Below are 14289 nucleotides of genomic sequence, written 5' to 3' on the forward strand. Positions count from 1 at the left end.
CTTGTCGGAGCTCGATCAAGACTATACGGTTTGAAAGTGGCATTAGCACCGTCCACCAAATCTTGGGCCCTCTCTTCAAAGCAACCGTACCATCAACTATCACCGAACTTCTCCAGGAACACTGCTTGTCACCCTTGTTCCAAGGGTTTGAATGGTCAAGATGGGAGGCAGCGAAACCCCAAGGCTCCTGGCCTTCGACCACTACAACCTGGGCAGCCTGGGTCGTTCGAATGGAAAAGCTCTTCGGCGAGCAATGGAAAGTCCTCGGCATTTACGACGCCATCCTTCTTTCGTCTATGGACATCGTTCTCGACAAGGAGCTTCTCCTAGCCGCCTTATGCTTTTGGTGTTCGGCCACCAACACCATGGTTCTCCCTCTTGGTCCTATCGGCCCCACCATTCTTGATGTTACTGCTATCTTGGGGACTTCAGCAATTGGAATCCCCATCGATGCTGTCCTATCCGGATATCGGTCGAATCTCGACCTGAAGACGCTCTTCGACCGACGAGCTTTTGAGACGTTGAGCCGTGAGGGTCATATCCCCTCAAAAGAAGACGTTCAGAAACTCCACAAGAACTTCTTCAACTACAACACCCTCTATCTCCATTTCGCTGGCCGAGAAGAAGAGGCCCTGTGGGAAGGGGAACATGAAGCTTTCCTTTTCTACTGGTACAACAAGTACATTTGTTGTACCAAATCGAACAAATGCCTGGTCGAGAATATGCCAGTGGCCGAGGCCCTGGCTAGCGGTCATGTCCTGGCACTTGGCCCCAACATCTTGGCCCATCTCTTCCGTTGCCTGGCTGAGACGACCCTGCACAAAATTGACCCATACCAGAATGGTCATCTCTGGGTCTTCCAACTCTGGCTCCAAGTGTATTTCGCCTCCCTTCGGCCAGCAATCGTCGATTTCTCACCCACAGAGGCACTTGGACCTCAGCTGGCCTCTCGACCAATACCCCATCACCGAGCCGAAGAAATATTTAAATTCTTTTTCGCCCTCGACGATCTCTCCAACGATGAGTTCCTGATATGTCGTCGTCGGGCATATCCTTCCTCGGTCAGGCTACCTATATCGGCGTGGAGCGCAGATGAAGACGCCGACCTTCGTCAGTCCTGGGGGTCCTTCGTGCTTGCTCGCGACCTCCCCCTCGGCTGCGATGGAAAACGAGCGGGCTGGGAAGTGTATCATCCCAACTTCCTTGCTCGGCAGCTTGGCTACCTCCAAGGTTGCCCAGTCCCCCTTCTCTCCTCTCGGTCCGTCCTAAGTCGCGGACGCGAACCTGGCTCCTCAGAGAAAGAGTGCGCCGACGCCAAGAAGGAGTTCCAGGAACGGTGCCAGAAATTTCGCTTTCGACCGGCCACTCCAGAAACCCTTTGCACCGACACCTTCGGTGATTGGTGGGACAGTTATACCCAACGGTTTTTTGGGGTCTCGGTCGATACCATTGTGGACACACTTTTTGGTGGTCGACCTAAAAAGTCTTCTGCCCCCCAACCCCAAGGTAGTTGCTTTATTTCTCCTTTTTTCCTTCAACCTTGCATATTGATTTGCCTCACTGAATTGTTTTTATCCTTTTAGGTAGTTGGCCTTCGAGAAAAACGGAGGCTGTTGCCGCGGCCACGGTCGAGAAAAAATCGGCCGTGGTTAAAAGGGATAAAGCTGCTGGTCAGGCCGTGCTGACCAAACGACCTCGCCCAGAGGTCGATCCGGTCGTCGAACCTCCGCCGCCTGCCAAGCGGGTAAAACAGCTGGCAAAGAAGGGCGCACGGGAGATCCACGTAATCTCCAGTCAAACTATAGGGGCGACGACTCCCAGTGTTTCCCCTCCTCCTGCTGTTGTTCAACCCTCGGTCGAAAAACAGCCCACCCCCGCCGCAGCGACAGTTCGAATGCGGCCTATCTCTGGAACTGGTACACCAGTTGTGCCTCCCTCCGGCGAGGAAGCATCTGCTCCAAAAAAGGTGGTTTCTACGACCGAGGGAACATCCCCTGAAAATCCAAAACCCTCGGTCTTCATTCTGGAAGAGAGTGAGGGGAGCGACGAGGTCCCGCTGGCAGACCGTCCTCACTCTCGTCGGCAACCTCTCCCAAGGTCCGAGATGGTGGTTCAAGCTGGCCCTTCCACGGCTGATCGTGGCAAGCGCCCGGTCGAGGAACCGACGGCGGTGGCCGAACCCCTCGCTCCTTCTCAGGACCAGGATGTCCCTGCCTCCTCCGAAACGGCTGTTCTAGTCGGCCCATCTGCAGCAGACCGGGGCAAACGCCCGCTCGAGGAACCGGAGGCAACGGCGGACTCGCCCGTTTATCCTCAAGACCAGGGCTTCCATATTCCTCCACAGGAGGTTACCTCGGCCTTCGTAAGTACCTTCGACCATCTTTCCTTGATTGTTTTTTTTTGCTTTAGAATTCTAAACGAGGAAAATAATAAATGCCAGGTTCCTGTACATTCTTTTCACCGACAATTATATGCGCCGAAGGGCGTTATCTATATTTCTTGGCCGCCTCAGTGGCCATCAAACGTAGATAACCTCCATCGGCCGCGTGAACTGAGAAGCAACCTGAGACACTGGGCTCGGCCATTGAGTTCTTTAGGTTCGAACAATGATCCTGGAGACATGGCCGAGGTCTCCTCTCGGCAGGTTAAAAAAACGAAACCTTCTTGCTATTCTTGTCGTGACTTTCTTTAAGCCTAAACTGATTTGTACGCGCAGGCTTCGTGGGAGGTCGAATTCAAAGCCCTCATCTCCAGCACAACAGCCGAGTTCGGCCCTTCTGCTGCTCCGACTGAGGCTGCCGATCCAACCGCTCTAACCCAGCTGCGAGAAGTTCTGTCGCTTTCAGCGCCGCAAGTACTCGAGCGCAACGGTCTTGATATGCTTGGCGTGTGTCTGAATGATCTTGGGGCTGACGGTCGCCTGAGCGGAAATGCCATCATTCAGGCATCGTCTGCCTTGGAGCGGGTTTGGGAGACATTTAATGTCTTCCAGACCACTCTAAAGGCCGAACAGGACCTGCAAGCTGTCACGGCCGTTCAAGACACTCTCCGTCCGAAAATCGACGCTCTAAGGGCAAAAGGAGAAATATTAACCGAGCTCGACCGTCAGATGGCCGAGTTGGCAAAACGTCGGTCGGCCGTCGCGTCCGAGCTTGCTAAAGACTTCGAGTCGGGTGGAAAGGATTGCCTGACTGAGTACGCGGCGACAACAAAGCGGGTCGAGCGGTTGAAGCTGGACAAGAAGAATCGGCAAGCTGAAGTTATCATGGCCAAGGTGCGGTGGTTGGAATTGAAGGCCCTTCTCAGCACCCTCCTACCTTCTTCCCCTTGAATGTACTTAGTTTTAACCTGACTGACTTACTTAGCTTGTACATGCTCATCAATCTTAATGAAATAATTTTGTTTATTCCCGCATTTCCCATGTGACCGGATAGTATTTCTTCAAAAACTTCCCATTGATCGGTAATCTGTGCACTACACCGGTTCGGTCTTTAAGATGATACGCCCCTTTTCCGTATACTTTATGCATAATGAACGGCCCTTCCCAATTCCGCGACCACTTGCCGAACCTAGGATCTTTTAGCCCTACGGGCAACACCGTTTGCCACACTAATTCACCCTCGCCGAATGTTTTCTGTCACACCTTTTGATTATAGGCCCGCTCGGCAATCTGTTTTTGTGCTACCAACAAGTTGTAAGCGTCAAGCCGCGCTTCTTCCAAATCTTCTAGTTCCTGTCTCATAGACTGATTATATTCGGCGCTAAACAAACTACTTTGTTCAATTAATCGCAACGAATTTATGCTCAACTCGACTGGTAACATTGCATCGTGTCCGTAGGTTAATGCGTATGGGGTTGTCGCGGTCGCCGACCGGGGCGTCGTTCGGTATGCCCATAATGCCTCGTTCAACTTCAAATGCCACATGCCAGGCCTTTCTTTTAATATTTTTTCGAGGATGCCGATCAACACTTTATTACTTGCCTCGGCCTGCCAATTCGCATGTGGATAATACAGTGTGGACTGTTCCAGCCGAATTTTCAAATTTGCCGTGTATTCTTTAAACCTTTCGGCTGTGAAGATTGTTCCATTGTCGGTTATGATCGTTTCTGGTACACCGAACCGGGTCACAATGTGTTCCTCCACGAAGTCGCAAACCTCTTTAGATGTTAACTCGGCATATGATTTTGCTTCGACCCATTTAGTAAAGTAATCAGTTGCGACTATTATCCATGCATGCTTAGCAGATCCAGAAGTCGGTGTGATTTTGCCGATTACGTCCATGGCCCATCCTCTAAACGGCTATGGCTTAATGACCAAATGTAGTGACTCGGCCGGGACCCTTTGTATAGGCCCATGGATTTGGCACTGTATGCATCCTCGTGCAAACTCGATACAATCTTTCAGTATTCTCGGCCAAAAATAGCCGTGTCGTCGGAGTAGCCATCACATTTTCCATCCGGATTGATGAGCTCCGCATACCCCTTCATGAACCTCTGCGATCGCCCGAGCATTCTCTTGGGGGCCGAGGTATAGTAATAACAAACCATCTTCACCCTTTCGGTATAACTCGTTCTGGTACGTGACATAGTTCGTGGCGTGAACCCGTGTCCTGCGACTATGTTTCCCGTTAGGATTGTTAAGGTACTGCATAATGGGTGTTCTCCAATCATCCGGTATCACCTCAGTCGTGCAAATCTCGACAAAGTCCTGCCGATCTAACAACAAAGGTAAGGACATAACCCTGGTGCGTTTCACGTCGTCCCGTCGGAGGATTTGCTGGTTAACCAAGGCTGGGTATAACTGCCGTATCACTGGTATCTCTTGGCCTAGTTTGCCCCCCAGGAGTTGTGCGCCTGAGGCAATTTGAGCCAATTCATCCGCGTCGGTATTATGACACCGGGAAATATGTTGAAATGTAATACCGTCGAAGGATTCAGCCAAATAGCTAGCGACCATATGGTAAGGTGCCAGGGTACAACTCATGCACCGAAAGGAACCATTAAGTTGGTTAATCACAAGCTCGGAGTCACCGAGGACGAGGGCGCCGGTTGCCCCCAGGTCATGGAGAATTCCAAGGCCGATGATTAGGGCTTCATATTCGGCCTGATTGTTGGTGCAGTCAAAGTCCAACTTAAGCGAAAAGAACCAACGATCGTGATTCGGGGATTGAATGACAATTCCCACGCCCGCCGAAGATGACGTACTGGAACCGTCAAAATACATCGTCCAGTGGTTGTCGCGCGTCTGAACCATGCCGATGTCAACGTCGTTGCCCCCAAAACCGTAGGGGGAGGGATGTTGAGCAAGGAAATCAGCCAATGCTTGGCCCTTGACGGCTTTCTGAGCTACATATTGCAAGCTAAACTCGGACAGTGCCATGGTCCATTTCCCAATGCGGCCTTTTACGATCGGTCGAGTGAGCATGTAGCGGATGACGTCGGTCTGCGCAATAACCTGGGTAACCGATGGGAGCATATAATGCCGAAGCTTGGAAGCGACGAAAAAAACGGCTAGGCACAGCTTCTCGACGGCTGAATAATTGATCTCTAGTCGACTTAGATTGCGGCTGAGATAAAAAACAGCCTGTTCCCGTCCGGCGTCGTTATCTTGCGCGAGGAGGCAGCCGATGGACTCTTCGGCCGCCGAGATATAGAGCTTAAGAGGCTTACCGCGCCGGGGAGGAACCAAGACAGGTGGGTTCATGAGGGAGACTTTGATTTGCGTAAATGCCGCCTGATGCTCGTCGTTCCACACAAATTTATCTGAGTCATTGAGTTTTAAGAGTGTGGAAAACGCTTTCATTTTTCCTGCCGAGTTGGCAATAAATCGGCGGAGGAAATTGATCTGTCCGAGTAAAGACTGGAGCTGTTTCTTCGTCGTTGGGGGTGGGGCAGTGATGATTGCGCGTGCCTTATTTTCATCGACTTCAATCCCACGATGATGTACGAGGAAACCAAGAAAATTCCCGACCGATACACCGAAGGCACACTTGGCATGATTCATCTTGAGGTTGTGCTGACGCATGCGAAAGAAAGCCTGTCGGAGATCGTCCAGATGTGTCTGTCGGCGCTTAGATTTAACGACAACATTGTCGATGTAAACTTCGACGATTGTGCCAATTAACTCATGGAAGATGGTGTTCATCGCCCGTTGGTACGTGGCACCGGCATTCTTGAGGCCGAATGGCATGACAACCCATTCGTAAGTGCCGAGTGCCCCCGGGCAACGGAAAGCAGTTTTGTGCACATCGGCTTCGGCAATAAATATTTGGTTGTACCCGGCATGTCCATCCATAAAGGATAAGATCGCATGATTTGCCGCGACATCGATTAACAGATCTGAAATCGGCATTGTATACTCATCTTTGGGAGTTGCCAGATTCAGATTTCGAAAATCGGTGCAGATGCGCAGTGCACCATTTTTCTTTAATACAGGAACGATATTCGCCAGCCATTCGACATATCGAGCTGTCCGAATGAATCCGGCTTTCAAAAGCCGAACTAGTTCGTCCTTGATACTGAGTTGTACTTCGGTCGAGAATCGACGAGGTGGCTGACGGAAAGGTTTAAATCCGGGCTTAATACGTAATTCATGCTCGACCAGAGTACGATCTAAGCCGGGCATTTCATGATAACTCCAAGCAAAACAATCTTTGAATTCCGTAAGCAAGGTACGAAACTCGTCTTTCATTCGTTGGGGAAGTAAAGCACTAATAAACAAAAGTCGTGGGTCATCGGCCGTCCCAACATTAATCTCTTCTAAAGGGTCCTTAACGAGGGGCCGATGATCTTCGAGCTCGACCGGGGCGGCTCGAATTTTATCAAAAGATAATACAGGCCCATTATCTCCCTCAGCAAGGAACTCGACGACGTTGACGCCCGAATTTGGTTGTTTAGATATCGTATACCAATGGGCCAGCAATCGTTCCATAGTAGATGAAACCGCGGCCCTGCGTGCTTCCCGATCGGTGTCAAACATCGGCTTCGGGGAGAAAGTTAGCTAATCCAAGTATCGCCGAATCCTGCTAGACAGTCTCGGCGCCAACCTCGATAGCTTTCTGAACGGAAATCCGAGTCGGCCGTCCCTCTTCATTGAAGCCTTGTAAAGTAATGTAGCCGACGTGATCGTCATAATACCGTGCTTGGATCATGTTAGCTTCGAAGGGCTGGCTATCGGCCGGATGAACAGTGACTGATTTGCCGTCCCAAAAGACAAGCACTTGGTACAATGAGGAAGGAATACAACTGGTTTGATGAATCCAATCTCGGTCGAGCAGTGCATTATACTCGGTTTTGGAATCAACCACGAAAAAGGCGGTCATGTGGGTGCGACCGGCAATATTCACAGTTAACGGAAGTACACCTTTGGTGTGGGATTTGTCACCGACAAAACTACTCATTGTGATTCCTGACGGAATAAGCTCGTCATTTGAATGGCGTAAGGCCTTCATGATGTTCAGAGGCATGATATTGACGGTAGCTCCACAGTCGACAAAAACTTTAGAAACTGGATATCCCTCGATGTGGGCCGTCACATACAATGGCTTTAAATGGTGAAGCTTGGCCGACGATGAACGAGGGAACAATTCGGCCAAAGCGGCCTTTAGACTATCATCTTTTGTTGTTGACTCACCTTCCGCACTCGATACAAAATCAACGTGGCCGGGTTCCTCGGCAACCACATCTCCATCAAGGAAATTTGGTTGAGCCGTGCTTGATTGAAAATCGGCAGGTAACACATGGACCATACTGATTTCCATATTGTCCAAGACTGACGGGCCCATCTGGTTAAGACCCTCCTCGTTCGGTTGGTCGGCGACTACGGACTCAGTTGTCGCCAGAGTCGGACAACGAGACTCTTCTGTCCCTTCTTCAATAACGTCACTCGGCGGAGCTGCTTCGGCGACTTGTTGGTTCTGCGTGACCGCCTCAGGTAGGGTTGAGATTGACAATGTACTTGGGATCAGGACCTGAACCTGCTCCTGGTAATATAGCCGAGCATCCCTAGTGTCGAGATAAGCATCCAGACGGGCAATACGTGCGATTTCATCGGTCGTAAGGCCGAAGAGAGAAATCGCCGAAAATACGTCAAAATGATATCGTAAATACTGAAGGTCCTCCAGCGAGAAAGGAAGGTCGGCTGCATTGATATCGGTGTACGGGTCGACTTCAAATCCAAGGACACGAGCTTCTCGTATGTGCTGGAACCTTGCTTTCAATCCTGGATCTGAGGTCTTCTGGATGATCCACTCAGCATCCGGACAAGTCAGGACTAGATCAATGGTGTCCTGGCATGCCTTCGGCAAACCATACAGATCGTTGGCCGAATGTTTCTTATGAAACTCTCGCATATACTCCAAAGACTCCCCAAGGAACGGGGGATGCAAATTCCGTCGAATTTTGACCAAAGGTTCTTGTATAGCCAGCGGGGATAATTTGCTTTCGGCCTCTTGCCTGAAATGTTCAAGGCGTGCCTTCATTTCCCCTGGTCGAATGAGAAGTTTGATCCGTTTATCAGCTTCTTCAAACATGGTCTCGACATCTTGATCGACCAACCGTTTCCCCTGAGCCAACTCTATCATAATTGCTGGAGGTGGTCGCTCATCATCAGTGGCAACTGTGTCCTTCGGCCGCCACTTAGGGGTCGAAGTTTCTTGGGCTGCTCGTCGGCGAGCCATGCAATTTATCCGTTGATGCCAGCGTTTCTGAGATTTGGACAACGCGGTGTAGACGCCCCTCGAAGAATGGTATGTATACCATCGTTGATTTCTGGGCTCGGGAGGCTTGAAGGTCTTTTGGCTCCGCGATGATTCTGAACTGCTAGAATTACGCTTATAGTAATCATCGTCATAGAATGAAGCATCAAAATCGAGGCGCCGTCTAACCGGGGGTGTCTCTTCCATCCGTACTTTAGGACCGAGCCTCCCAAAAACCCCGGGGTGTTGGCCTTCATTGGCTACCCTTTGCCGAGTTGCGGCCACAGGTTGCGAAGAGGGCTTCTCCTCTGGTTCACTGTCGACGTTCGCTCTACATTTCCTGCACAAAACCACCGTCCCACTGTCTTCGTCGGTGCTGTAATCCATCATAGGTTTGACAATAGCGGGCCCCGTTAAAGCCGTAGGTGGTTTATTTGAACGAAAATCGGCCATGAACCGTGGCCGAAAATTCTGATTCCGCGGGCATTGTGTCTCAACCACTTCGGCCTTGCCTTTCCCTTTGTCCTTGGGTAGGTACGCGTCGACCATATTTACTGTTGCCGTGGGGAACGGATCAGTATCAACACTCATTCTCTTCTCGGGAAACTTCAGTTTGCCATTATCAATCCAGCTTTGGACGTTATCGCGAAATACAACGCAATTGTTTGTCGTATGTTTGCTCGAATTGTGGTATTTGCAATACACCTTTCCTTTAAGCTCTTCGGCCTTAGGAATGTTATGACCAGGCCGAAGCTTAATGATTCTTGCTGATAACAGTTGGTCAAAAATTGCGTCGGCCTTGGTAATATCAAAAGTATAAACCTTTGACGGTTTCAATGCTCCTTCAGTGGCCGAGCGACTTTTGGCTTCTCTAGAATCAACCTGAGTCAATGCCTTGCAAACGTATGGCTTATCTATCACTATCTCAGCCGCATCCACACTAACGCATTCATCCTCGGTTGATGCATAATTGACAATAGGGTTCTTGTAAATCGTTCCCCGAGTTGGAGTCTTCGAAGTCTTTTCCTCGCGGAGCAAATAATCATACTGCTCGACATGTTGGGCTAATTCGTACATATCCCGAAAATTTCCCCCAAGAATTTCTTTTTGTATTCGACGTCAAGGCCGTTCAAAGCAAGCCTAACAAATTCGACTTCGGGTAAAGGCACTCGGCACCAATTCCTAGCCGATTTGAACCTGGTAAGATAATCCATTGGTGATTCATCATATGCTTGAGCCATTCGTGCTAATGAAGAGACTGACATCTCCATCCCCGGCCGATAAAACTGCTCGTGGAATTTCTCGACCAACTCCTCCCAGTTTTGGACGGAATTAGGAAGGAGATTGATGTACCAGGCAAATGCCGAGCCGGTCAATGAAAAGTTGAACAGCCGTAACTTATGGAAATCACTATTAACATCTCCGCATTGCGCGGTGAAACGGGCCACGTGCTCCAACGAGGACAGGGACGATTCACCGGCAAAAAGACTAAAATCTGGGATCTTGAAACCTTTCGGGTATCCAAACGTTTCCACGTAAGCTGGGTACGGATGAATAAACTTGGGAAACTTCGGCCCTTTCTTCATGGCCGAGTCGATCATCCGCTGAACTTCGGTCATATCAACAGGTGTTGCTTCGATCCTCTGGTCGGTCCCGTCTGACCTACTATTCGACCCTCCTTCTTTTTCCAAGTTAATTGGTTTGAGCGGAGCAGGAATAGGCTCGGCCGGTACAATCGGTACCGGGTTGTTTCCTGGTGGACAATGTTGGAGAAGATCGAAAGGCCTGCTGCCACCAACTTTACTAACCAGCATTTCGAGTAGCCTGGTTTGTCGATCATTGGAACTGAGTATCGCGTCATGCAGCTTGTCAATGCCTCGACTGAACGTCTGCTCGACTGACCGAGACTGCTTGTCTAGTCGCTTTCAGAGAAACGACCTCGTTGGTGGGTCAGATCCTTCACCACCATCCTCGTCACACTCCTCTACTATCCCTTCATTGAGAACGCATGTGTTTCTGTTAGGGATTTCTAAACCACGGAGTTGACCGCCGAGATTAACTTCTCTCTCTCGGCGAGTCGTACTCGTGGACTCAGGTGTCGTAGTGCTAAGGGGATTCTGCGCCTGTGGCACACTCTGTCCTATGCTCTGACTCGGCAAATCGGCTGTCGACTTTCCCATAGCTGTTTTCTTTTTTACCGATCGTGTTTCAATTGGCATGAACTTCGTAGTTTAGCACTGGGTCCCACTGGGCATGCCAAAATGTTGACCCTAAAAACTACAAAGCCTACGTGGCGCGCAGGCCGAGTAATTAATGAGCTAACTACGTCCTTCGGTGAATGCGGGGCGTGCCAACTCATCGGCCGATGAGTAAATTTGTCGATGTTGCGTTGGGTTGCGCTACTGACTTCTGCGTCTTGCGATTGCGGCCGAGAAAGGAACACGTCTCGGCCTCTTGGGCTCTCGAACCTGAAGACAAGGTTACTATTCTTACGAAGTTCAATATCAAATTCGGCTTTCAATGTGCTGAATGTAATAACTGTAACACCTCACTTCGCCAAGAAGGCTGATGAGATGACCTCGACCAATAAGGATTTAGAAACCCTTCTCGACCGAGACTTGGATAGGTAATCAATCGTTCTCGCCGCAGTGCTGTTGATGCCAACGGAAGGTACTGCAAGACCGACTGACTCTACGGTGACAGAGCTATCTATGCCGACTTAAGATATCACCGGTTGCTTCCACAGTGCTGTTGATGCCAACGGAAGATGTGTCAGCGCAAAAGGGAAAAGAAAAATCACAAGTTGTGAGAATTTGCGCAGGGCAATTTTGTATTGATTTGCAGGGGGCCTGAATGATGTGCAACCTCTTCTATTTATAGCAATGGCTCCCCCCAAGGTCGAGTTATAGACCTACTCGGACTAGGTTTTCTTCCCCTGATCAGCATCAACTCGACCAGTCCTACCTTCACTAGGACTGTGAACCTAGTCCTTAACTGAGCCAGATTCGCTTCCGGGTCTTGCCGAGACTCCTTATGGCACTAGGATTCGACCTCTTGTGTTACGACCTAGCCGACCTAGGTTTGGAGGCCCACGTACTGAATGATCAATGGTATTCTTGCCGCAAGGCCTTCCGGGCCGAGAATGACCCTACATTCGGCCCAAACTGTTATTTTGGGCCCAAACAGGTACATAGGTCGATGGCTGCTTATCACCTAACTTGATCCTTTTGTTTTAATGGATGTCGGCTTCCATTTGAGAGGCTCCCTTTTTGTTATTGTTGTACATGTACATGATGAAAAATAAGGGAGATAAAAATAACAAACATTAGTTTTTTTTATAAATATTCTAGTACAAAATATTCATGCATAATGATAAGGCCTATTTTTTTTTAGAAAGAATGTCAACAATGTGATTAGTTTTGTGTTTCTAAATACAAAAGTTCTTGATAACTATAGTTGATGTAGAACTGGAACAACATCTTAGATCGGTGAGTTTCAGCGTGAATAATGATTTCTAGATTGCTAGTGTCTTTTACAATGAACCATGTTTTTGGAGTTTACGAAATTTGTTTCTGAATCAAGATATATTTTTGGAAGGGGAACGACGAGATATGAATCAAACTAGCCTCCCACGACATATGATGAATTTTGGGAGTTTAATAACGTTTAGTGGGTCAAAATTAGGGGTGGGTTTAGTTCATTTTGGTTCGATTTTTAGCCAAAATAAAAAACCAACTTGAAATTACTATTCGGTTTAGTTCTTGCAATTTGTAAAGTAAAAACCGAATTGTTTCAGTTTAGTTTTTTTGTTTGTTTGTTTGTTTTCGTTTTTCTTCAAATTTTTATTTTTTAAACCTAGAAATGAAGAAAAAAAATGTGGAGATTTAAGAAATGGGCTTGGATTGAAATATCAAATATAAGATAACTAGGCTTGAATTGAAATTAGTCTAATGGCTGACTTGAAAATTGAATATTCAACATACATATATATATATATATAAAAGTATTACTTTATATCGAATTCAGTTCAGTTCAATTTTTGAACCATCAAAATCGAAATCGAAACAACCACTAGCTTTGGGGTTGGTTTGGATTTTTTCGGTTTTGATATTCTACTCGGTTTTTCTCGATTTTCTGTTTTCCAAGCCCCCTCCCCAATCAAAATGATAATTTCTTTCACTTCTCTGGCATACCAACTATATCTAACGGTGATCCCACTTTAACCTATCACTTCTGTTGTGTCAAGGATGTGTAATGAAAATCAAAATTAATTGACAATTTTAGAAAAGTGGTATAATCTTTGGATGGATAAAATATGAACCCGCGTTCAATACGTTATAGTGATTTGTTAGTGCTTTAGTGACTCAAAACAATGGGCACTAAGCAACTTGCTTAATTAAGAATCTCTAAACCAACGATGAAATATTAATTAATTGGCACTAACGGTGCCCAGTATATGTTCTCCCTTTTAGTATTTATCCATCTGTCAGTCCAATCTTACATTTTCATTCCCTTGATCAAACAAATTCCTTATGGACTATTTCCCATGGTGATTAGTTCTTTTTCAATTTCATAGCCAAAATCGCCTAACTACATATAATGAATGGGGGGTGTGTTATCCATACACCATTCTCAATTTTTAGCCATCAGATTGAATGAAATGAAGAGAACAAAATAACAAAAATTAATAGAGAATGTGTCAAAAATAAAAGTTGGGTGTGGATAGCACCCTATAATGAATCACGGCACACAACATGTCAAAAGGAAATCCTTTTTTTTTTTCCCAACTAAACCGTACGAAAATGTTCTTGGTTTCGAATAATTTGGTCATATAGAGTGGCAAATAGGATGAGCTTATATAAATATCCCCAATTGAAATATACAAATGGGAATGTTTGGTCAAAAGTTTCAGTATGCCGACAATTGGACTCACATGCATGCAGCAAGTTTGGGTTAGTGAGCATCAAATATACTTGCTGTTCATTGTTTGAATTTAATTACTTCATGGAGTCCATTAATCTTAGCCAGATTGATCGAAGTTTTATAGTAATCATGACTTGTAAAGCAAACGAGTCGGTTTGGCCTTGTGAGAAATTTTTATGATCATCATTAACACAAATTACGTGATGTATTATTTTACGTATTATAATAAAAATGAACAATAAAATTAATATATCTCATAACGTAACGTGGGATGTGATCTAAGTATATCAAAAACATTACTCGGCTCCATAACCATAATGTCCTTGATCGAGAGTCCCACTTTGTCTGTGGCATTAGTGCCATTGATGCATTTCTTAGGTTTTCATGGAAACATGACATTGATGATGTTTGCTAATGGATTCACAAAGCCAAATGATACAAAATGATTGCTTGGCCTAACCCTCGACCATGAACTTAATGTGCCCACCAAAAGATCGAACACTACAACTTAAAAACATTTTATATAATGTCTAAACTTATGAAGATAAGGTACAATACACAATTATATTTTTGTCAGATAATTTGGCCTGATAAGTTATTTCATTGTCAATTACGATCATATGTTTATATGTGATTCTATTTATATGTAATTCTACTAGACGAAGAATTC

This window comes from Malus domestica, chromosome 04, assembly GCF_042453785.1.
Source record: "Malus domestica chromosome 04, GDT2T_hap1".
NCBI classification, from domain to species: Eukaryota; Viridiplantae; Streptophyta; class Magnoliopsida; order Rosales; family Rosaceae; genus Malus; species Malus domestica.